The 24,000-nt window shown below is 34.7% G+C and overlaps 1 long non-coding RNA gene across 1 annotated transcript in view; it reads left to right on the top strand.

The window, feature by feature from the left end:
* The window catches only part of LOC135211644 (uncharacterized), a 496,591-nt gene that overhangs the window by 188,955 nt on the left and 283,636 nt on the right, over window positions 1-24,000 (top strand). The window contains exon 2 of the long non-coding RNA XR_010313688.1: window positions 15,703-15,790. This is a non-coding gene — a long non-coding RNA (uncharacterized LOC135211644). The remainder of the gene's footprint in view (window positions 1-15,702; window positions 15,791-24,000) is intronic.

The following is a 24,000-nucleotide window of genomic DNA, read 5'->3' as shown; positions in this document are numbered from 1 at the left end:
TGACAATAGTATATATATATATATTATGTGTGTATGTATTTATATATATATATATATATATTATATATATATATATATATATATATATATATATATATATAATATTATGTTTTCTCGTTCTGTGTCTGAAAAAACTGTGGTAGTGACTTACTGACACTCCTAAAGGGCCTTGCTATAGTACAGAAACATAACAAAACTCCACTCCTGAAGGCCTGTATCATTGGAAGGGAAAATGATATAAAACTCTCAAGATTTAGTTTACCTTGAGTGTATTTACACTAAATTACGTGAGTAAACAATATTTACCTTAAAGGTGACAGGGACTCAAACAGGTCCAGAACTTAAATAGAATGTGGTTGATTGAAGGGTCAACCGGAACACGTGGTTGGAAAATGATCCAGGCACAGAAATAAGGTTTGCGCACAGCGAGTTGCTTAATAGTTCTTGCTGGAGTTTCCAAGGGGTTCCAGATTTCTCACAGCTAGACAAGATGTTTGTATCTGCAAATGAACTGCATTCCAGAATCAATACTAAGGCAATAGACACATGAGGAACAATAAACATGATTCTCTCTTACTACTTCACATTAAAGTCCACTCACAGGGATTTAGAATGACTGGGAGCTTACACAGAAAAGGATAGTGCATTGATTTTATTAATTAAAGGGATGTTTAGCATGAAACAATAACATTACTTCCTGATGTAGCAGACACTAGTCTAGATGGGAATATCACCATTAGATTTATTTATGGCATCAAAGGTAGAAATGGGGAATTGTCACATTAACCAAAGTAGTGAATGCGATGCTGAGCCAGTAGGGGAAAAGTCACATTGGAACAATGAAAAGGAAATACAGACAAGGGACCAAAAGAAAGCAACTGACTGCACTCAAAATTATTCCATTACATTGCCTAGGTATCTGGCCCATTCATGGCTCCTTCCAGATTGCTGAGCAGAATTTTTCTCACTATGGACAATAAATGAACAAATGAGGGACCCCGGAGGGAAAGGAGAGCAAAGGGGGGAGAGGTGCGATCGGTGCGCCCATTGGAGAAATTCAGGGCACTTGTCGGTTGTCTCCTGGCTTCATAATAACCCTCACTTCCAGTTCTCTCTACCAATTTGTGCCCTCCCAAGGTCCCACTTTCTCCTTCCAAGATAAGCTCTACCCAAAGTCTCACATGGATACCTTTGGAGATAATTTTTTGGCAGCCAACTGGGGGAGACAATAGGATGGTTCACAATGCACTCAAAGAAAACATAGGCTGGTGAAGACAGACGACTGAAAAATGTCTGAGTTTCCTTCTAAAAGGAGTTAATTTGGCTTGGTAGTACTTTTATTCTTAAACTATATACATATAGGCAAACATACATATGCACATGCGTGCACACAACATATATATATATAAATATATATATAATATATATATTATGTATATATATACATATATATATAATATATATATGTATATATATATATATAGTATATATATATATATATATATTATCTATATATATATATAGTAATATAAGATTTATATAATTTATATTATATTATATATATATTAATATATATATATAGTATATATTCATTTTGTATGAATTTGCCTGCTTTACCCTCCCTTGCTTTCAAGGGAATATATCTATTCTTCAACTATTCATAAATCAAGAGTATTTAATATGTCTGAGAGGATTCATTTTACTTCAGCATAAAGGTAACTTGTATGCGCATTCTGATTGCACACCGTGGTAAGCAATGCCACTTGATTTCGAATGCCAAGTGTAGAGGTTTTAACCATCTGATAATCAAGTAAGCCATTGAATAACCCTTGATAAATATCATCTAACGTATTCGATGTCGATGCGTATTATCGTTGCAACATCAGTTTTCATCTTATCAATCCATCCGTCAGTCTTAAAAATGAATGCACTTTATTAATTAAACCCGCAAATATCAGCGCGAAATATGCTTGTGTCCAAACGCATACAAAAACTAGTGAACATCATCTCGGAAGCTAGGGAAGAAACTTACTGCATATAAAACTGTCTAATGTGTGAAGGAAGTTCTGAATCGGGTGGATAGATGGCGCGAAAGAAATACTGGATACGAAGGGTATCTTACGAGGAAACCGAGTGAATGAGTTCATATTTATTTCAATATGCTGCACATTGATACATAGTGCATATCAGTTATGTACGGATATGTTCTCAAGTTACAGAGGGAGGGCTTACGTCATGCTTTCTGTCTTGGTATCAGAACTATAAGGTTGAAACACATTATTGCTTACAGAAATCTGCTCCAAACGTCACATGTGTATTAATTTTCATTATTTCTTAAGCTATTAATTTAGGTTTCGAAATCTGTATTGCAGTGGTGTAAGGTCCAATAATTCCAGTTCGAACTGAAAGGAATTAGTGACAGTCAGTATTTCATAAGATGAATCTTATCCTATATACGCAAATCATTTAGAATAACGTTGAATGAAAGTATGTCAAATATGAAATCTGATTTAATCATTCAAATTATAATACATATTTTGCACATCTGGAGTATGTAAAGAAAGGTCTTCTTCAGCGTACTTACGTTTATTTTCCATTTAGTCAAGATTAAACAAATTATATTTTAGAAATTAATCAGCGAATATATCTTCCTCTTAATTATATTCATTTAGATCGTAGTTAAAACAGACTGAACATTGTAGTAAGTACTAAAGATTCTAATCAGGGTATCACAGTTTATGGCTAATAATATTCTTTGTTACTGGAGATAAGGTGATTTAAGAAATTAACTTCATTATTTGAATATTTTCCAAAAAAAAGAAATCTTGTAAAAATTTTGTTTTAACTTGCATGACACTTCTAAGCGTAAATGTAAGAGGCGGAAGAAACCTAACGATGCAGTAAATAACGGAAAATTTGTAGTGAATAAGCATGACTGCTTTAAATTCATATCAGTATTGTGTGAACCACAAATACTATTTCTAATAAACCAAACATAATTATGATAATCATTTGTGATCTTGGCTCATATCATTATAACATTCCATCACAGAAAGCCAGCTTCACATAATATATTTTGAAATGCTAATGAGTTGCATTCAAAAGGGAGATTTTAATAATAAGCGACGTCAATGATTAAACAAGTGGCATACCAAAGACCTTATCATATAAGAAGGTATTGCTTACCAGTTGAGCATATAACTGTTTTCTTCGTCGAAAATGACTAGAACAGCAGCTTTCTCTCTCTCTCTCTCTCTCTCTCTCTCTCTCTCTCTCTCTCTCTCTCTCTCTCTGGCGCATGATGCAATCAATATCTTACATAACCTCAAGAAACAAAGGGGACGTTAAGGTGAAGCTAACAACGATTAAGAGGAGGTTACTGAACAAATAAGTGAAATTCTAATAATTACTTAAACAAAACGAATTCATGATGAATCAAATTGTTCTTTGTACAGATCGTGTCCTTGGAGTTCATGGCCGAACAAATTCCTGAAGATGAATGTGAAGCACAGACTAAATGCAATGACTACCGTGAACACTTATTTTTCATACGTCAAATGAATTATTTTGCTCTACAAACCTCCTTTTTGCCCTTCGGCGTATTAATCAGTATCTTTTTAAGGGTTGAGGAAGACGGTACGACTAAAAATCCGTAAAGAGAATGGAATCCTAATAATTTGAATCAGTGGTCGAAAACCATATCCTCATAGTCTTGGCGGTGGGAGGTGATCCGTGTCCAGCTCCTCTTGGTATTACGTACCAAGACCTTTCAAAAAAGTCTGGGTAACACTTCCGTATCAAGTGCGTTTTTCCTACAACCCATTTTCAACACTGAAGAGTCTTGAGCGGCAAATATGCAGATTTTGTTGATTGATTCATTAAAACACTATTTTGCTGAAATGATTAGTTTATTTCAGTTACTTGGATGCCAATGATAATATTTTTGTATATTTGAATGCCTTCAAAACCTGTTTTGTCATAGAATGACGACATTTTACAGTTAGTGGTGAAAAATTTATTTCAGCTTGATAGTATTTAAAATTTGAAACACCTCCCATTCCTTTATTTTTCCACATAGGATAACCAAAATTGGTCAAAATTATTATAATTAGGTATACTTTACAGTACAGTTGTCATATTTATGTTTCCAGAGTTTTTAGGCCCACAATTGAATTAAACGTCACCCCTACCCCTAAAATGCTACATTTGGATGTTTTTGTAAATTTCCATATTCTTAAAGGAATTGTCATAGGAACACCATTCTTGTGTGTGTCCTCAAGTTATTAGACACAAGAAATCATTTGGAACCATTATCGTGAACTTCCCAGTTGACTTACACAACATATTTTAAATTTGGCGCTCAGAATGACGGCTAACATTAGAAGAATTGAGTTACCATTCTTACATTTTCGATTCAGAATATTATATGTCATCTTTATTGTAGCCTTACTAAAGCTGTAACCTTGCAAAGTTCACCCTTGTATATGATTTTTGCAAACAATGGGTGGGTATTGTTCTCGGACACTGACAAAGTTTGCAACATTTCGCGCTATGTGTCCTGCACAGGGCAAGTCGGTTGTGTACATTTACACGAGCAAATCACGGGCCGCTTTTCCTTTTAGTGTTTTCCATGATGATGTGGATGTAAGGAGTCATTTGTTGTCCTTATAACCAAATTTCTCTGGCCTCAGCAATACAATAGATCCCCGATCAAGGTGGTTTTTAATGGCATGCATCATGTTGTATGCATTATAGGAACCCCGTTGCATGTGAGGAAGGTCGTGGTGTGAGCTGTCTCTGCCACGATGATTTGCTTGGAAGTTATAGAAGCTTTTCGGCATCACGACCTTTTCATAGTACCTTTGTCAAGTAATGTTCAGCATTTATGATTGTTTGCTACATAAGAGTTAGCAAGACTTTAAACTTTCCCAGAAACTTTTCCAGCTCTGCTTTCAAAGCTGCTTTCTTTGTGCCCACTTTACTTGTGTCACAATCTGTCAAGTTGTGAAGAGCTGGCAGAACTGCACAAAGCTTTTTGTTTAGGGGCTGGTGAAGGGAGTGCATCTCCTGAAGCTTAAGCTCTTGAAAGAAGGGGACGTAGTTTAGTAGGCTGACTGTGACGTCGGTATCATTTGACACAACAACTTAAGTCTTGTGGCCTGCTTTGAGAGAGTCATACACATGCAGTGGTATTCTTAGGTCAGCTTCTTCAAGAGATGACTGAAGGTGTGCTAGCACATTATCTTTGCCTTCATGGAGAATTTTGTTCTGCCAGTCATTTCCAGCAGTCACCTAGCCAAGTACTGTTGGATACTACCAAATTGTGGGTGTATTTTCTCGCAAATGGGAGTAGATTAGTTTCTCAAGAAGATATCTGTTGCTGTTTGAAGGCCAAAGGGTATCCATATCCTTTGGAGTGTCTTTTTCTCTCACATCTTTAACAGAGGGATGATCAGTGTATATGTCGAAGACATAGTCACATCGTCCAAAATGATGGCCATGCCATCAATGATAAAAGTGAATTTTTTTGGTGTTTGTAGCAGTGGACTTCTGGTTTCAGATGCTCCTTGATCAGCTGACTTTTATGTGGGGTTGTCATTCCATCAATTGCAAACAGCTTTGGGGAAGGTGCGACATCATGTTTCAAAAGGTCTTCAGTGGTCATTCCACAATCACGTGCAGTCTCAGTGTTCTTTTCTGCAATATTTATTTCCCCTTTTGCTTGCCCCCAATGTAGTCTTTGGCTTGTCTTTTATTGTTTTCATTGTTTCCAGATTCAACCGATTGATGACTTTGCTCTTGGAGGTCACATATTTAGGTGAACACATCATCCAGGAAGCAGTTTGTTGCAGCAAGGGATGTCAGTGCATGGCTACAGTTTGACTTGCTGATGCAGTAATTGTTGTACACTTGTTTGTAAGATTTCTGGTTACGTTTGATACACAAAACATTCCATAACGACGTGGCTGTTGTAGCTGTATTAGGTGGGTGATGGACCACATGAGAACGAGAACGAGAGCTATACCCATCATTTGTGGATTGTACTAAGTAAGATAAATTGTTTATAGTAATTCAGTCCAGTACTGACTTCATTGTGTATCGTTGATAGCACCCATTCGTCACATGATACACAAATTTATCGCCATCAATAAGTTTCACCCTTTTGAAACCTGATCATTTCGTATATCACTGGCTTCCCGAATTCTCTTACATCCATTGCTTGTGCCCCTTGAAGTGAGACCACCTTGATGTGTTTGAGTCCAAGAGTCTCATATTTTTGTATATATGTTATATAAAAGAGGGCTATAATTAATGATATGTTTAATATACCATTATAATGTGATGTGCTGTGACTTTTTTAGAATGTGCAGACTTATCATTTTTAACTTCCCATGGAGACAGAGTCCGAGCGACACCTTAAGAAAGCTGATAAATCTTTTCTGGGATGGTGTGACACTAAGATGCTTACTTAGCAGGTCAATGTTCGTTCTGTGGGTATGTAAGTTCGAGAGGCTATTGTTCAAGGTGCCTTTGAAAACTGGGTGTGACCAGTTACTGAAGAGTGTGAATTCATGTGTACGTGTACGAACTATGTCCATTCTTAATGGCATGGTTTAGCCAAGAACTAGGGAGACAGCTACGGGAGAAAAGGCTGAATGCTGGGATAGCTCTGCGAAAGTTATATTTGTTTCTGTGTGTGACGTTCCAGGCTGAAATGGGTAAGAATCGTTATGATTTAGCCAAAGGGATGGCTTGTTTTGATATCTTGTAAAAATATTCTATTTCATTTAATCTTTTGACTTTGTCTTTACAATTGTGTGTGCTCACTAGTGTGCAGATCTAGTGAGGGGACCGAGTGTCCTAGTGAGGAGACTGAGTGTCCTAGTGAGGGGACTGTATTTTGGAGAAGAGATAATTGGTGTGACTAATTACTGATGAAGACTATATAAATACCGGGGGTTATCTGAACTAATTGATCTGTGAATTACTATTCCATTAATTACCCTATAAGAACCTGAATCATTCAACTAATACTTTGCTTTGAATAAAACGTATATGTTTTTGTAACTCTGACTCTGATTTGATGACCTGATGGAATGGAGAGAGAGATTGCAAGAGAGAGAGAGAGAGAGAGAGAGGGCTTTTCCCAGTGACCGCCTTGAGAGAGAGAGAGAGAGAGAGACGAGAGAGAGAGAGAGAGAGAGAGAGAGGAGAGAGGAGAGAGGGGGGGGGGGCGGGGGAACTGAGTGTTACCAGTTCATCTTCCGCTCTTGGCTAAACGCATACCAAATATGAAAAGAGCGGGGGCGGTGGTCGATGCTCCTCGCTGTTAATATATATATTTGGAGTAATTTTGTGGGATTCTCCACCTTTTGTCAAATCTATTGGACCTGACAAATGGGAAAAGATACCATAGCTGGGACTGGGTTTATGTCTGAAGCTAAATAGTGGGAATTGTGGTAGGACCAAGAACTACACGATAATATTTGGACCTGAGAGATATCAGATTGATATCTGAAGGGTGGAACTGTTCCTCAGGGCTGGACCACGGATTCCAGGGATGTCTTGTTCTGGGGATAGGACTCGTGGCATTCTTTCCAGTTTGCCCATAACATGATTAAGGTGGGGATGATTGTATTTTTGCAATATTCTCAGTCCTATCAAGCGGGTTTGGCTTACACTTGGGCCACTCTAATCATGTTGTGCCATCCCCTGTGGGGTAAGGTAAGGACGCGGACATTTGGGAGTCGGTTCTCACTTGTGCCATTGGTGGAAGAATAAACTTCATGAATATTTTCAGGTTTAATTTATCTGTTTTTTTTCTTAACTATTGTAACTTTAAGGATTCTAGTACCCCCGTACCCTTTGATGATGATTTGGCATAGATGACGACCTATGAAATGAACTTGACTGTGATATGGAATGCTCCAGTGGTGGTACTACCTCTCAGGGTAGTCATCACAAGCTGAAAAATCGCCATTGTGGGAACACAGTGGATAGCTCGAGGGTGTTGCATGTAAAACACATTCCCTTGGAATGTGACTATGAAACACTCTGATTCATTTGGTAGTTTTGGTAAAATAAATGAATTAAGGATGAACTTTGATTAAAATGAAAGAAAATGGGAAGCATGGTTGACTTTTGAAAAGCATGAAGCTTCACTCAAAGCTAGTAGCAGCATCAATAATATAAAAATGTGTAAACAGACAGTCAAGACCCCTAAAAATATGAATGTTTACAGATCATCACAATGGGTAAAAGTGGCTCAGCCAAATTCGGATAACAGTGCCAAACCTCCAATGTGGTTGGTAATATCTGCAAGGGAGGAAAATTATAATTATTACAAATTTAGCTGATACATCCAAAAAAAGGTTGGCTGTATTGACATGTGTAATATTTCAAGGTTTGTTAAAGGCAGTGTCCATATTCACACTAAATAAAAAGCCCAATCATTTATGCTGACACTGGAGAAGTTCAAGAAAGATGACACAATTAAAGAAATTAGACCACACATGAATTTCAGCCATGGAAGAGGAGTAATGTTTGATAGAGACCTTTGTGAATTGATGGAAGGTGAAATATTAGAAATTAGTCCAACTTCTGTATGGAAAGGAGAAAAATTCCAAAGGTAAATATGGTCATTTTAACTTTGAGGACTCTGATGTACCAACTTATGTGAATTTTGGAAATGAAAGAGTTAAAGTTAAACCATTTGTATCAAGACCTCTGCAGTGTTATAACCGTTTTCAATTTGGTCATCCTTTCAGATTCTGCAAAAATAATATAATTTGTAATAATTGCTCACCCCTTGAACATGGTCCTTGTTCGAAACAACCAAGATATATTATTTGCGAACTGGCTCATACCCTGTCCAATAAAAAGTGCAGCCAATATAAATATAAAGAGGCAGCTGTCAGCCAATATAAATATGAAGAGGCAGCTATGTGTAAAGCTAATGCTGAACATATGGGCATTAGCTATACTAAGAAATTAATTGGTCAGACAAAGACCTATTCTATGGCTCTGAATTCCGTAGCCCCTATAAATACTTAAGCTAAAAATGTAGCACCTGTACCTGGTTTAAAAGTAAGAACTCCTGAAACTAAGACCCAGTCATCTGATCTAGGTGCTCAGCCTGCCAGGGTTGAAGCACTCCCCTTTAAGGAAGATGTGCCTACTTTTACAGTAGAATCATCTTTCAATTGATAAGTCCTTCCCTTTGTCTCTCCCATCTCTGCAACAAGAAACCCTTGAAGAAATGGAACGAAAACAAACCAAAGTTCCAAGAAGAGTAAGAACTCCTTCATCCTCTCCTCCACCTGCTCAAAGTATGGACATATCAAAACTCTATAAAAAGAGTAACAAAATTGAGGTCAACATTGAGGGTACATCTGCCTCAGAAACAGCCAAGGAATCAAGTTCCTTGGATACTAAGGCTATTGTAGTAGAGGTCCACTCTGCTCCGTATCAGAAAGCCAATAAAAAAACACAACAGATCTAATCATAAGCCTCAAATATCAAGACAATCTAGAGAAACTCCTATAAAGTCCCACATGGAAAAAAACCGAAGCAATAGTATAGATTAGAGTTGAATTGCACTTGGGAGATCCAAGGAATAAAAGTTCAGTCTGGACATTTTACAGTGGAACTGTAAGGGACTAAGGACTCGCTCAGAAATTTTAGAAGTATTACTGCATGAACATAATCCAGGGGTTGTATGTCTCCAAGAAACTAAGTTAGGAGATAGAGTATACAATCCGGGTCTAAACTATGAGATCTATAAGATGAGCCCCACAGATGGGAACTGTGCCCATGGAGGTGTTGCATTAGTTATTGCTAAATCATTGCAACACTGTATTGTTCCCCTTAACATGCAGCTTCAACCAATTGCCATCCAGGCTACTTTTGACTGTGAAATCACAATCTGCTCTCTTTACCTTCCCCGAAGATGAAGGTTCACTCTTGGGGGCATTCAATTTTTAATTGATCGACTTCCTCCTCCTTTTTTACTACTTGGTGATTTTAATTCTCACAAACCTCTTTGGGGTGGTAAATTTTTAGACACAGAGGGTAGGATCATTGATAACATTGCTGATAATAATGATCTTACACTTTTTAATGATGGTACTTAAACTTTTTAATGATGGTACTGGTGACATATTGTAATGTCTACACAGGTGATTCATTTGCTATAGACTTGAGTATTTACTCTTTTTCACTCTATTTGGATTTTTTTACTGGTCTGTAGATGAATTACTACATGACAGTGATCACTTTCCCATTCATCTGAAGTTTGTGAGAAATGTGCCCTCGTATTTTCCTATTAAATGGAGGGAAAAGGAAGCAGATTGGATCAGATTTCAAGAAGGTATTAACCTCTCCCAGGAATTTGAGTCGTTCAAGTCCCATATAAAGGCTTATGAGTACTTTGCCTCTGAAAAATTGAACAGTGATGAAATCTCTATACCAGAGACCAAAGGGAAACCACACAGACCTGCTGTTCCGTGGTGGGATAAAACCTGTGGTAATTTAAGGGAAATTACCAAGAAATGTTGCAGGCATTATAAATCCAGTCAATCTGCAACAGCAAAATATTTACCAACGAGTGATGGCAAAACAGGAAATATTTTTAAAAAGTAAAAAGATAATCCTGGCTTTTACATATAAATGGCCTAAATTCAAAGACCCCAACCAGGTTGATATGGAAGAAAAAACATGAGAAAACTAAGTGGCAAATATGTTCCAACACCAGTGCCTTGTCTGAAAATCAATGGAGACCTTGTCACCAAGCCTAATGAAGTTGCTGAAAAACTGGGTGAGCATTTCTCTGAAGTGTCGAGTTCTACGAACTATTCAACTCGTTTCCATAATATTAGGAATCCAACCATCTCCCTGAATTTAAATTCTGGAAATCGTGAATCTTATAATTCTAAGTTAACTTTAAGGGAATTAAGGGATGCTCTATCATCATCTGAATCGGCATCCCCCGGTAATAACATTCTTTATAGCATGCTGAAAAATCTTCCAGATTCTTCCCCCTTCTTGGAAGATTGTAATTATTGTTCCTGTTAAGAAAACATTGAAAAATCCACATCTTCCTACAAGCTATCGGCCAATATCTCGTACAAGTTGTGTGTGCAATTGTTTGAGAAGATGGTGAATTCTAGACTAATGTGGCATCTAGAGAAAAATGGTTTGTTATCATCTGTCCAATTTGGATTTAGGAGAAATCGTTCCACTCTGGACCCACTACTAAGATTATCAACCCAAATTCAGCAAGGTTTCTCAAAATGCTGTCAGACTATTGGAGTCGTCTTCAATCTCGAAAAAGCGTATGACACTGCTTGGCATTTTGGTATCATTAAGCAGCTTCATGACATGAGAATCGAGGTAATATGTTAAATTTCATCAGGTCATTTTTAAGTGATAGATATATTAAAGTTAAAATTGGAAATACCTTGTCTAATGCTTTTGAGCGGGAGGAAGGCGTTCACAAGGCAGTGTATTGAGTGTCACCTTATTTGCTGTGGCTATAAAGCTTGTTGAATGTGTCTCACCTCCAGTAAAGGCGTCTTTGGTTGTGGATGACCTTGCTATTACAGCTTGTAATTTCTTGCAAAAGTCAGTTAATGCAATCAGCAATTAGGCGGATGACAATGGCTTCCGATTCTCCCCTTCCAAAACAGTGGCAGTTCGTTTTACTAGAAATACTCAAAAGGAAACCATTCCAAATATTAAGCTGAGAGGCACACTAATACCATGTGGGGAGGAGGTGAAGTTCTTAGGGATGATCTTTGATAAGAAACTAACATGAGCTAGTCATATTGACTCCTTGAAAATTAAGATAAAGAAGTCCCTTAACATTTTAAAAGTAGTCTCAGGTTTTAACTGGGGTGCTGATAAGAGGTCACTTCTACGGTTATATGACTCGCTATGTAACTCAAAGCTTGAGAGTGGTTGCCAAATCTACTCTTCAGCAAGTGAAAGCAAATTTAAGGAGTTGGATGTAGTTCATAATGCTGGTCTAAGAATATGCTCTGGTGCATTTAAGACATCTCCAGTTGAAAGTATACCGACACTGAAGAGCTCCCTCTAAACTTACGTCAAGAGGAACTGGGACTGTGGTATATGGTCAAATTAAGGGGTTCCCCAGAAAACCTTGCAGTATCTATTCGTAACCAAAACGATCCACAGCAGTTTGGAAATGCTAGAGCATGCTAGCCTTTTCATGTAAGAGTTAATGCTCCAGTTGACAGTGTCTATTAAAGACCAAAAAATTAAGGCAATACGTTGCTCTAAGTTTCCTCCATGGTTGACCCCAGAACCATCAGTCTGTAAAAAAACTGTGGTTGAAAAATCGGTTAATGTCCAAGAAGTGAAGGCTCGTTAAGGCTCGTTTTCTTGATCAATCTTAAATGCATTCGGGTTGTTAAAATATTCACTGATAGATCAAAGAAATTAAGTGGTGTTGGTTGTGCTGTTGTTAATGGTAATAGCTCAAATGTGGGCAGACTTTCTAGTAATGCCAATATTTTTACAGTTGAATTAACTACATTAGCCAAATCTCTTGAGATTGGTTTTGCTCTACAGGGTAATAATTTCACCATATGCTCAGATTCCTAAACATCTAATTGTTCAACGTATTCAAGGTTGGTTATATAGGCTTGCTTCCAAATTCAAATAGTCCATTTTTGCTAGGTCCCTGCCCATGTAGGCATTGCTGGTAACGAAGTTGCTGACCATGAAGCAAGAGATGTCATTTCTAAAGAAGACATTCTCTTCCACCATATTCTTGCTACTGACATGAAATGGGCTATGTATAAAAAAATACATGGTAAGCACGTTGGTTGTCTCCCCTCCTTACCAACAATAAAAAGTACAGGAAGATCAGACGAAGTATTGAACATTGGCCATCTGGATTCCAACACAACCGTAAGGTAGAAACTATATTATGTCGTCTGAGAATTGGCCATACTCGATTGACCCTCCGGTTCCTCTTGTAGGGGGCGTCTTCAGCACGGCAGAGACTTGGGTTAGTAGGCAAGGATATAGCAGAACTGCTTGGTCCCGATGTAGCTGTTAATAACATTGTTGGATTCCTCAAAGACATTAACCTTTCCAATGAAATTTGATATTTGACCTCTTGGTACATTGCCAAGTGTAGTACGTATATACACTTGAAGTTGTTTTTATAAGCATGTTTATAGTATATGTACGTATATGTATGGTATGTATGTATAAATTTTTTATTCTTGTTTGCACACTCAAAATTCGAAGTTATAATTTTTATGGGGATATCAGTTTTTACCATAGTTTTAACATCACCTTTATTTTATTTGTTTAATTTATAAATTCATAACCATAAATATTCACCTCAAACCAAATTCATTATGGAGCTGAATAATCCATCTGAATTCCAGTGCTTGGGGCTTCAAGCCTAACTTTTAAGTAACTTTCTTCCTGGTACACATTGCACTTGGTTGAATCGAATGAAGTACCTTCTTGTGACACTAACAGATGCACTGCATCCATCATTTCAGTTGTTAATAGGGTCTTCACTTCAGCTCAACAGGTATGCCATAATCACCAAACTGTAAAACAAAACATGAAAAAATTTTCGACAAATACCTCGTGAATAGTCTTAGCACAGTGAGCACATTGATAGAATGGTCTAAGAATAAAAGGATGACACAAGAATGGTGTTCCTATGACAATTCCTCTAAGAAATATGGAAATTTACAAAAATATCCAAATGCAGCCTTATACGGGTGGAGTGACCTACGTTGACGATTGACTCAATTTTGGGCCTAAAGACTGCAAACATATGTGACAACTGTATACTGTTAAAAAAATACCTAATCTTAATAATTTTGACCAAATTTGGTTATCCTGTGTGTAAAAATAAAGGAATGAGAAGTTTCAAATTTCAATTACTTTCAAGCTGAAATCAATTTTCGCTTACTCGGGGAGTAAACTTTACAAACTACTTTGTTGTTGTTGTTGTTGGGGGGGCGGGTTAGGAAAGCCTAAAAAGTTCTGAAAAATGTGTCTTGTGTTGAGTTAAAGATACAGGAATTTTAGGATAGGATATTTATGATTTGCTTGTTAGAATGAAAATATAAAAAATAAATTAGGTGCATAATAAACAGTACAGAAAAATTATTTCAGATAAAAAATTGTGTAATTTAAAAATTTTCCTTGGTGAAACAACGGGCTATCTGACCGTAAGTTTTAGCATGTTTTGATTTATTTGGTGTACTGAATTTAGAGGCAATATTTCTGTTCAATTATTTTGTGTTTCCACATATAAATGAAAGTATAAGAACTTGTTTAATTCATGTCCTTTTTATTTGGTCCTTGTTGCTAGTATGAGTAGTACTAAGTATGAGTATTAATTACGATGACCACTTCACGTTAAGTTAGGAGTATGTTTACAAATTGAGCGTAAGGGGAAAATCTTGCCGGAGTAAGCTTTAGGTAGGATCAGTCCTTGCTTTATCACTAACTGTAAAATGTCGTCATTCTATGACAAAAACAAGTTTTGAAGGCTTTTAAATATACACATATGTTGTTATTGACGTCCTAGTAACTGAAATAGACTGATCAATCGTGCTGCAAAATGGTGTGTTTTAATGATTCAATAAAAAATCTTACTTTCGATATATTTGCGGCTCGAGACGCTTCAAAATGTTGAAAATGGGCTTTGTAGGAAAACGTACTTGATAAGGAAGTGCTATCCAGACTTTTTTGAAAGGTCCTTCGTAAGTAAAACTAGAAAATATATGATTTTGTTCTGGAGGACAGATGGACACTGATCACCGCCAGTGCCTACACTGCAGTATATCATGCATGGCTCATATCATATTGTTGAATCATAAGTAAATTTGAATAGATTCCTTATATTATTTTAGACTCCTTAGAAGAACTATATTTTTCAAGACTCTATCTGTTATCCCGGAATGCAAACACCTGGTCTCATTAAAGAGGTCATAAAGGTAACAAGGCTTCATTCGGGATTGTCCGTGCGTGTATGTGTGTACGGAAGGCTATTTACACAGTTTCAGGAAGGCTGCATAACCAGGTCATGGTTGAGCATCCTCAAGGCTAATGAACGAAGTCCGAGTAAGTAGTCTGGAAAGATTTCTGTTAAGTTAACGCAACCCAAGGTTCAGTTGTTATACTGTTGTGGGAAGGATTAGTCTCGTTTTCTACAGTCAAATAATTTCGAACTAAAGAATAATATATATATATATATATATATATATAGATATATATATATATATATATATACGTATATATATACAATATATATATATATATATATATATAGATATACGTATATATATACATAGATATATATATATATATATATATATATTATATATATATATGTATATATATAACGTATATATATATATATATATATATATATATATATAATATATATATATATATGTATATATATATATATTTAGATATATATATATATATATATATATATATGTGTGTGGTGTGTGTGTGGTCTTTCTATTTCCTAGTTTTGTATACTTTACGCATTTATTCAACTTGTGATCTGCTAATACGTCAGCACTGCTTTTGCAGATTGCTAATTTGGTACGGTTAGTTTTCAAATACTATACTAAAAAAATTATCTCATACAGCAATCGTTTTTATTTAGGCTTTAAAACTTTCACTTTTCAGGCTCGCCGAAGGACGGGAAGAGTAGGAAAGAACGGTGGAAAAAACGAAGGTTATTTCCCGCATCCTGACTTTTCAACAAGCATTCCAGGTAAGCTTAGAGTAGGTCGCTGAAAATGCACATTTTGTAGGCATATAGAATGAATCGAACATCAAGACCTCTACATATTCAAGTGTTGATTTCGAACGAGAAGATAATTTCGCCCAATGGAAAAATAAGTAAAATAACGATTCTTAATGAAAACTTAATTTTGTGAACGTCAAGCTGCAGTGGGTGTAGACTGCAATGCCTCCACAAATATATAAATTGTGTTCTATCGAACAGCCATAAATTTCCAAAAGGCTTAGAATATATCTGGTGATTTATTGAGAGAAAGTAATGGTTAACAATTCCTTCGCATTCGAAATTCTCTCTGAAGGATACCAAGGCAATTGGAGTCCATGGCAGAAACATCCATCAAAGGCTTAGCCAAAATGCAAATAGATCCTCTGGCGCTACGGAGAGCCGTTTCCGTATTCTATGTGGCGGTCAAAGCTACAGTTTTATTAAACGGTGATATTTCTTTATTAGAGAATATACTACATACAATTCGGTCCGTGCAAATAGCCGTTCGTTTTCATATTCGTTTAAAGGTCTTTATTTTATTTAGGGTTTCATTCAATAAAATCAATTTAATTTTTTTTTCTGTGAAATTTATGAATTAAAATAATTTTATTAGTTTATATATATATATATATATATATATATATATATATATATATATATATATATATATTTATATATGTATGTATATAGATATGTATATATGATAGTATATATAGATATTAATATATATATAATATATCTATATATATATATATATATATATATATATATATATCTTTAGATATAGAAGGAAAGATTTAAACCCAATATTCCTATTTATTTCTAAAATACTATATATGATTCACAGAAATATGTAACGAAGAAAAGAGCAAGTCTAGTTTCTCTGAATCAAGAAGACTAGTTAGTCATGTCAAATAATGTCAGTCTTGGATTGAACATAAGTTTTGTTAATAGGTAAATTCAACTTCCCATGTTTATTCTAAGCAATTTAAGTTAATTGTCTGCAGTAATTTTATATAATCAGTAACAAAGTTTCAAGATGACATTTATGTACAAGTATATATGACTGAACAACGATAAACCCAATAGTATTAATAGAATGAACACAAAACAACCTAACGATAAATCATGGCAATGAAGCAAGCTTAGCTTGTTCCAAAGTAAGCTGGAAATCTGAGTTTTGATGCTATTAAAAGGGGGTAGAAATAAGTAGTGACGTTATTGCAATTGAGAATTGCAATTTAGTTGCTGATAAGATTTTGTCAGTGCAGTGCGGGAAATGAACACATGGAAATGTCTCACAGAAATAAATATCTGACTCGCCACGGGACGAAACCCCAGTCTTTCGAGTGAGATTCCAGGGTTCAGTCTTGAGGTGAGTCAGAATTGATTTCTGTGAAACGTTTCCATGTGTTCATTTCCATCATATCTCAAGGTAAAAGGGCCAAGTCGAATGAAATGTCAGCAATTCGCTTGTATGGCGCCTGCCCAGGAAAAACCTCAAGTACATAGTACTACTTAAGTTCCAACTCCTTTTATTACCTTTGCACCTGAATAGCTAAGCCCTGGACTCTCATTCTCGGAAGACTGGGGTTCAGGCCTGGGGGGAGTCAGAAATATATATATATATATATATATATATATATATATATATATATATATATATATATATATATATACATATATAGCATATGCTATATAATGCTTTATTTTTATATTTAAGTGAAAATTCTCACAGAATACATTGGACGCAAAGCCAAATATTGTCACACACACACACACACACACACACATATATATATATATATATATATATATATATATATATGAGTGTGTGTGTTTGTGTGTTTGTTTATGCTATAAAAATCCGAACCACTTGACCGTTCTTGTAGAGAAAACTTCGCATGTGGCCATCATTTGACTCAACTTAGATAAAAGGGTAGGTTTCAAAACCGGTAGCCCCGCCCACTTCCAATTCCCCCAAACACCATTCCCTTTGTAACTTATGTGGTTAATAACTTTATGGGTTCATCATACCTCATTTCTTTCACTCGAGACCATAAAAATATATTATTGAAATTGCTTGTCAGTCACCACAGTAATATCTGCATAAAAGGGACAGCACAGAAATACCTATATAACGGGAACAGAGAGTACAGTAATACATGTTTAAAGGGACAGACATCATACTAATACCTGGAAAAAAGGGGCAGACATTAAAGTAATACCTGGGTAAAGGGGACAGACAGAAAAGTAATTCCTCTTATATATATATAAATATAATTTATTTATATATTATAGTTATATCGATTATATATGATATACGTAATAATATATAATATATATTATAATCATATTATATCTTATATATATAAATTAAATTATATATATATATATAATATATATATATATATATATACTATATATATATATATATATAAATATATATATATATATATATATCTATATATATATATATATAATCACGAAGAAATTAAAAACGTGATGATTTTAAGAACAAAGTTACAGCCACGAAGGTAAATTGAAACACTGGAGATGCTAAGTACTTTCGTCTTATTATCAAGACTTGGTCACAGCATCTATATATATATATACACAGAAGCAAGGGCCTATGTAAATGGTGGGTACAAGTCGGAAGGGGATACAAAAAGGTTGGTAGGTCACAGAACGGTCAACAGATTAAACTCGACGTCTACTTATTCTATCTTTCAGGTCCCTCTGGAACATATGCTTTATTACAGGTTTATAATAAGAAAATAATCCTTAACTCTCATTGAAATTATTCACCCGGGTTAACTTAATCAAAACAGATTCTAACAAGTTCCTTGAAATAGTTTCGTTACGTGACAATATTTGGCTTTGCGTCCAATGTATTCTGTGGGACTTCACTTAAATGTAAAAATAACGCATTATTTGTCTGACCTGTTCTTACAGAGTATTTTCGTTGTTTTAATCTGGTGTTCAATTCTTCACTGGTCTGACCTAAGTAAAATATAAATTACAGTCCATACATGGAATTATGTGTACAATATTGCTATCATTTAGGGATATTTTTTATAAACATGTTTTCTACATTATTTTATGTGAAAGATACATTTGTATTAAACAATTTACAAAAGGGGTTTACAGCTTGAAATCCGATAAAATATGGCAAACAAAGGGTGTTTGAGGGCACTTCTTTTTTTTTCTTTCCGGTTTTTCATAGAAGGTCTTAATAGCTTTATTGTTACAATTATACATTATATGGGATGGATAGCACAAAGCTGTTATTATTTTTCTGATGTTTTTGAATTCTTAATCTAAAAAGTCAGGACTGACTATTCGCAAGGCTCTAAGAAACATTGACGAAAAACTGACATTTTTATATGTATATGATGTCCTGAATAATAGTGTATATATGTCATATTATTTGTCTTTTTCCTATAAATACTAAATTTACAATTAAAAGGTTCCCTTTTAATATAAATGTCCAAAAAAGTTAAACAATCATCTTTCTTTAACTCAAGTGTAAATTTAATAGAAGAGACTTGCTCATGTAGTCGAGCCAATATATTATTTACATCAAAATCTTTGGGTATGATAGCTGAAATATCATCAACATAACGGTACCATGTCGCAGGAAAAGAATTGAACACCAGATAAAATCAACACAAATACTCAGGTCAGACAAATAATGCTTTATTTTTACATTTAAGTGAAAAGTCTCATAAAATACATTGGACGCAAAGCCAAATATTGTCACGTTGTAAGGAAACTATTTCAAGGGACTTGTTAAAATCTGTTTTGATTCAGGTAACCTGGGGAAATATAATGTAAGTAAAGGATCATTTTCTTTTGACCCGGTCATAAAACATATGTTCCAGAAGGAACTGAAAGATAGAATAAAGAGGATTACCAATAAGTAGATTTCGATTTTAATCTGTTGACCGTTCTGTGACCTCCTGATCTTTTTGTATATCCTTATGACTTAGTTGCTGTGACCATGTCTCGGTAATAAGACGAAAGTTCTTAGCATCTCTAGTGTTTACATTTTCCTTCATGGCTGCAACTATATATATGAGATATATATATATATATATATATATATATATATATATATATATATACATATATAATATATATATGTGTGTGTATGTGTGTGTATATATATATATATATATATATATATATATATATATATATATATATATATATATATATATTATATATATGTAAATATATATAGTCATATATATATATAATATATATATATATATATATATATATATATATATATATATAAATATATATATATATATATATATATATATATATATATATATATATATATATATATATATATATATATATATATATATATATATATATGATATATATTTTTTATATATATATAAATATATATATATATATATAGTATATATATATATATAATATAAAGATATAATATATCAATATATATATATATATATAATATTTATATATAGTTTATATTATATAATATATATATGTATATATATTTTACCATGGATTCGATGTCTGGTCACCCACTGGTTAGGCAAATTTGGAAAATATGGGTATTGAGGCAATGCTTTTCTGAATTGTCCTATATCATTCGTATAGTAAATACCATCTAACATGCTGAATTTTATCTTTCATCTCATGGCTAAAGCACGGTTGATTGAAATTTCTTGCATCTCTGTTTTCATTGATTTGTTTGATAATTCTTAGTTTAAAAGATTGTTACCGAGTCTCGTTAAGATTAAACGATGGTTTTCCTCCTTAGGCTCTTCATTTTTCTTTGTGTTGGTCCCCAGATTGATCATAACCTGCAACTGACCCACCTGTCAGTCTCACATAAGCAAATGATGACCATCCCAAGAAACAAAGAATGAATAAAAGAGCATCGAAATATTCCTAACGCGGACATATGCTGCAAATGATCTTTTCTCGGAAGTCGGATAGGGATCAGGGCCATTTTTCCTGCATTTTGATTTCGCAACAACAGCTGTCGTCGTGTTATCCTGGAATGACAACAAAGGTTTTTGCGTCTCCCCAGATTCACTCGACTTCTCTTGAAAAGAAGGTCTTCCCACACGAATGCATTCCTGAGGAAACTCGTAAGAGGCTGTATAAATTCCAAGTCACTTCCTTACTTCTCTCGCTAAAGTGATAAATAACTAACGAGTGATCGTAATGTTGGGGAAGAGGCTCGAGTTCATGGGAATTTCCCTCTTATTCATCAGTGACCTCAATTATTTTGGCATTAACTTGTTTACAAGGTGAGGTAACAAAAAGGATCCGGAGGGGAAAAGTGAAGGGAAAGGCTGATGTTATAGATGCATGTATAAGATACCAATGTATAAACAAGAAATTCCTTGTAAAAGTTCTATTTTCGAAATAAACAAAATCAATAAAATAATTCAGACAAGGCCATGCCTGATATTTTGTCCATTCACCGATGAAATAGCATTATCTGTAATATCACTGAGACTGAAAATGAGACCACTGACTAGAAGGTTTTTGAAATTTTTGAAAAATCTGATACCGCTAACTGGTCATTTTCTGAATATTTCTTTTTCACGCGGCCAACTTGTGTTGTTAGCTTATGTCAAACCCTTACTATTGCATTTCTGCTTCGTGATGCTGCCAGCGCGGGCAAATATTGACTGGTTCTTGGCCTTTGCGCGGACGATCCTTCAAAGGATGGTGGTAGTGATAGAATCCTTGCTTTATTTTGATTCGAGATTGCTTATTATATTAGAAATACTAATTGGACACACAAACACACACACACACACACACACTCACATACACATACACACCTCATATATATATATTATATATATATATATATATATATATATATATATATATATAAATATATATATATATATAATTTATTAATGGCACGCACAGCTAAACACATACACACACACACTCACACAACACATACACACTCATATATATATATATATATATATATATATATATATATATATATATATATATATATAATTTTATTAATGGCAGCACAGCCAAAACACACACAGGCACTCGAACACACACATATTATATATATATATATATATATATATATATTATATATATATATATATATATATATATATATTATTGGGATTAGGAAAGCCATAATTGGCTCATGATTCTCCTAAAATAACATTAAGTACAATAGAAAAGGTAACCGCGCCAATCACAAAACCTATATAAATTATTATTAGTCTCGGTTTTTGTGTTTAATGATTACTTTTCCTTAAACTAGAAAAGTATAAAGTTTTATAAAAACAAGTGTCAAATCTAAGATGTCACTTTTTTTAATTTAATTAAACAAAACTGAATAACTATCTCTCCTCATGGGGTTACTGGCATTTATTCCTTGAAGCTGAAAGAATAGTCGAAATCCCTCACATGCATAATAAAGAAAACAATGTTTATAGTTTTCTTAGTTTCCTTCTAGAAGAAAACTATTGAGATTGCTTTCTCCGTCCGACCGCACTTTTTCTCTCTGAACTTTTTCTGTCTGGCCTCAGATCTTAAAAACTACTGAGGGTAGAGGGCTGCAAATTGGAATTATGATCAGCCACCCTCCAATCATCAAACATACCAAATTGCAGCCATCTGGCTTCTGTGATTTTTATTTAATTTAAGGTTAAATTTAGCCATGTTAGTGCGTCTGGCAACCACCGGGACATGGTTCATGTTTCATGGGCCGCGGCTCATACAACATTATACCGAGACCAACGGTATAATGTTGTATGAAAGAAACTTCGGCGCATGTTTTACTTGTTTTTATTTTGCTTCGCTCTGATGCAGAGTAATCTGTTTAGGCAAAGAATTTCATCCGTGCAGCCAAGCACATTGTTGGGAGAGCTTCTTATTACCATGCCTTTTACATGCAAACTATGAAAGAGAATGTTACAATATAAATCTTTTGTCTCATCATTATTTACATTGAATTTTCGTTTGTTGTCAGTTTAACGAAAAATTATTTTTTTTGGCTTCTTTACTCGAAAAACCTGTGTACTTTGTTCTTGTAAATCTATATACATCAGTATACTGAAAATACACAAACAGGCAGTTGCGGAGATCCTTTAAAAACATTCAGAATAAGAGGAAAAAATTAACATTTCGTTACTGATAAAAAAATTAACACATAAGCAGCAGTGCATATATTTTTGGTAAAGTGAATAACTAAGAAGTTCAGCTCTGACTAATGATAGGCTCTGAATGATGGCGGAGAAAAGATAGTAAAAGCAGGCATAATTGGCCGCTTATCAAGGAAGTAAAATGCAGCATTTCTCCAACACTCAGGCCGCCATAGATTTAGAATGGACGTTAGTCTCAAAAGCCGCTAGTACAATTAAGTTTTTAGGTTCCAAAACCACTGTTTATAATTATTCTACTTATGCTTCATCTAAGGCGACTTCCATTGGTCTTGGAATTATGCTTGCCAGATTTTTAACCTAGCGTTACTACTCCTTATTTATATGCCGAATGAAATTTTGTTGGGGACGACTTAGGTCATTACATTTACCACAAGTTACCACAAGACTTGCCATTTTACAAAAAGGTTTACAAAACGTCACTTGGCAATGTCATAAAAAAACTGGTTTCCCTTTTCTCAAAAGGATTAACAGCTATAGAAAAGTTTATCTTCTAATCAAGACAGTATCAAAACCAAATCGGATAAGGGAAGGAAAGAGGCACAATCATTTGAATCAATAGCCTCTAATGTAGAAAATGGAAAACATCATAACAGAAAGTTCCTACAAGAAACTGTACTCTTATGGTTCATTTTATATATGGAAGAGGAGGGATCGTAATTCTCTGTTGAGGAACTCACTCAGAGGAGGAGGAGTTTAGGAAGTTGGGTAGAGCTGGGGAGCCTTTTCCATGCCTGGAAGTGGTTGGGGGTGCAGTGTTGGATGGGTGAAGAGGGCTTGCTATATGTCTTAACTTGATATATCCACATTTTATTAAAATATGTGTATAGTTCTGCACTGTAACAAAGCAAATCGATTGGAAGATGAGATACAATGTAGAGAGAGAGGTAGCGCTTACATTGAAGCCTATACAGTAACACACGCACACACACACCTTCGTTTTTTAAATTTATTTTGTACACATATATTTTTACTGCATTTCTCATTTGTCAT

Source organism: Macrobrachium nipponense, chromosome 4, assembly GCF_015104395.2.
Source record: "Macrobrachium nipponense isolate FS-2020 chromosome 4, ASM1510439v2, whole genome shotgun sequence".
NCBI classification, from domain to species: domain Eukaryota; kingdom Metazoa; phylum Arthropoda; class Malacostraca; order Decapoda; family Palaemonidae; genus Macrobrachium; species Macrobrachium nipponense.
The sequence above is the reverse complement of the archived record's forward strand: the minus strand, read 5'-3'. Positions and strand labels throughout refer to the sequence as shown.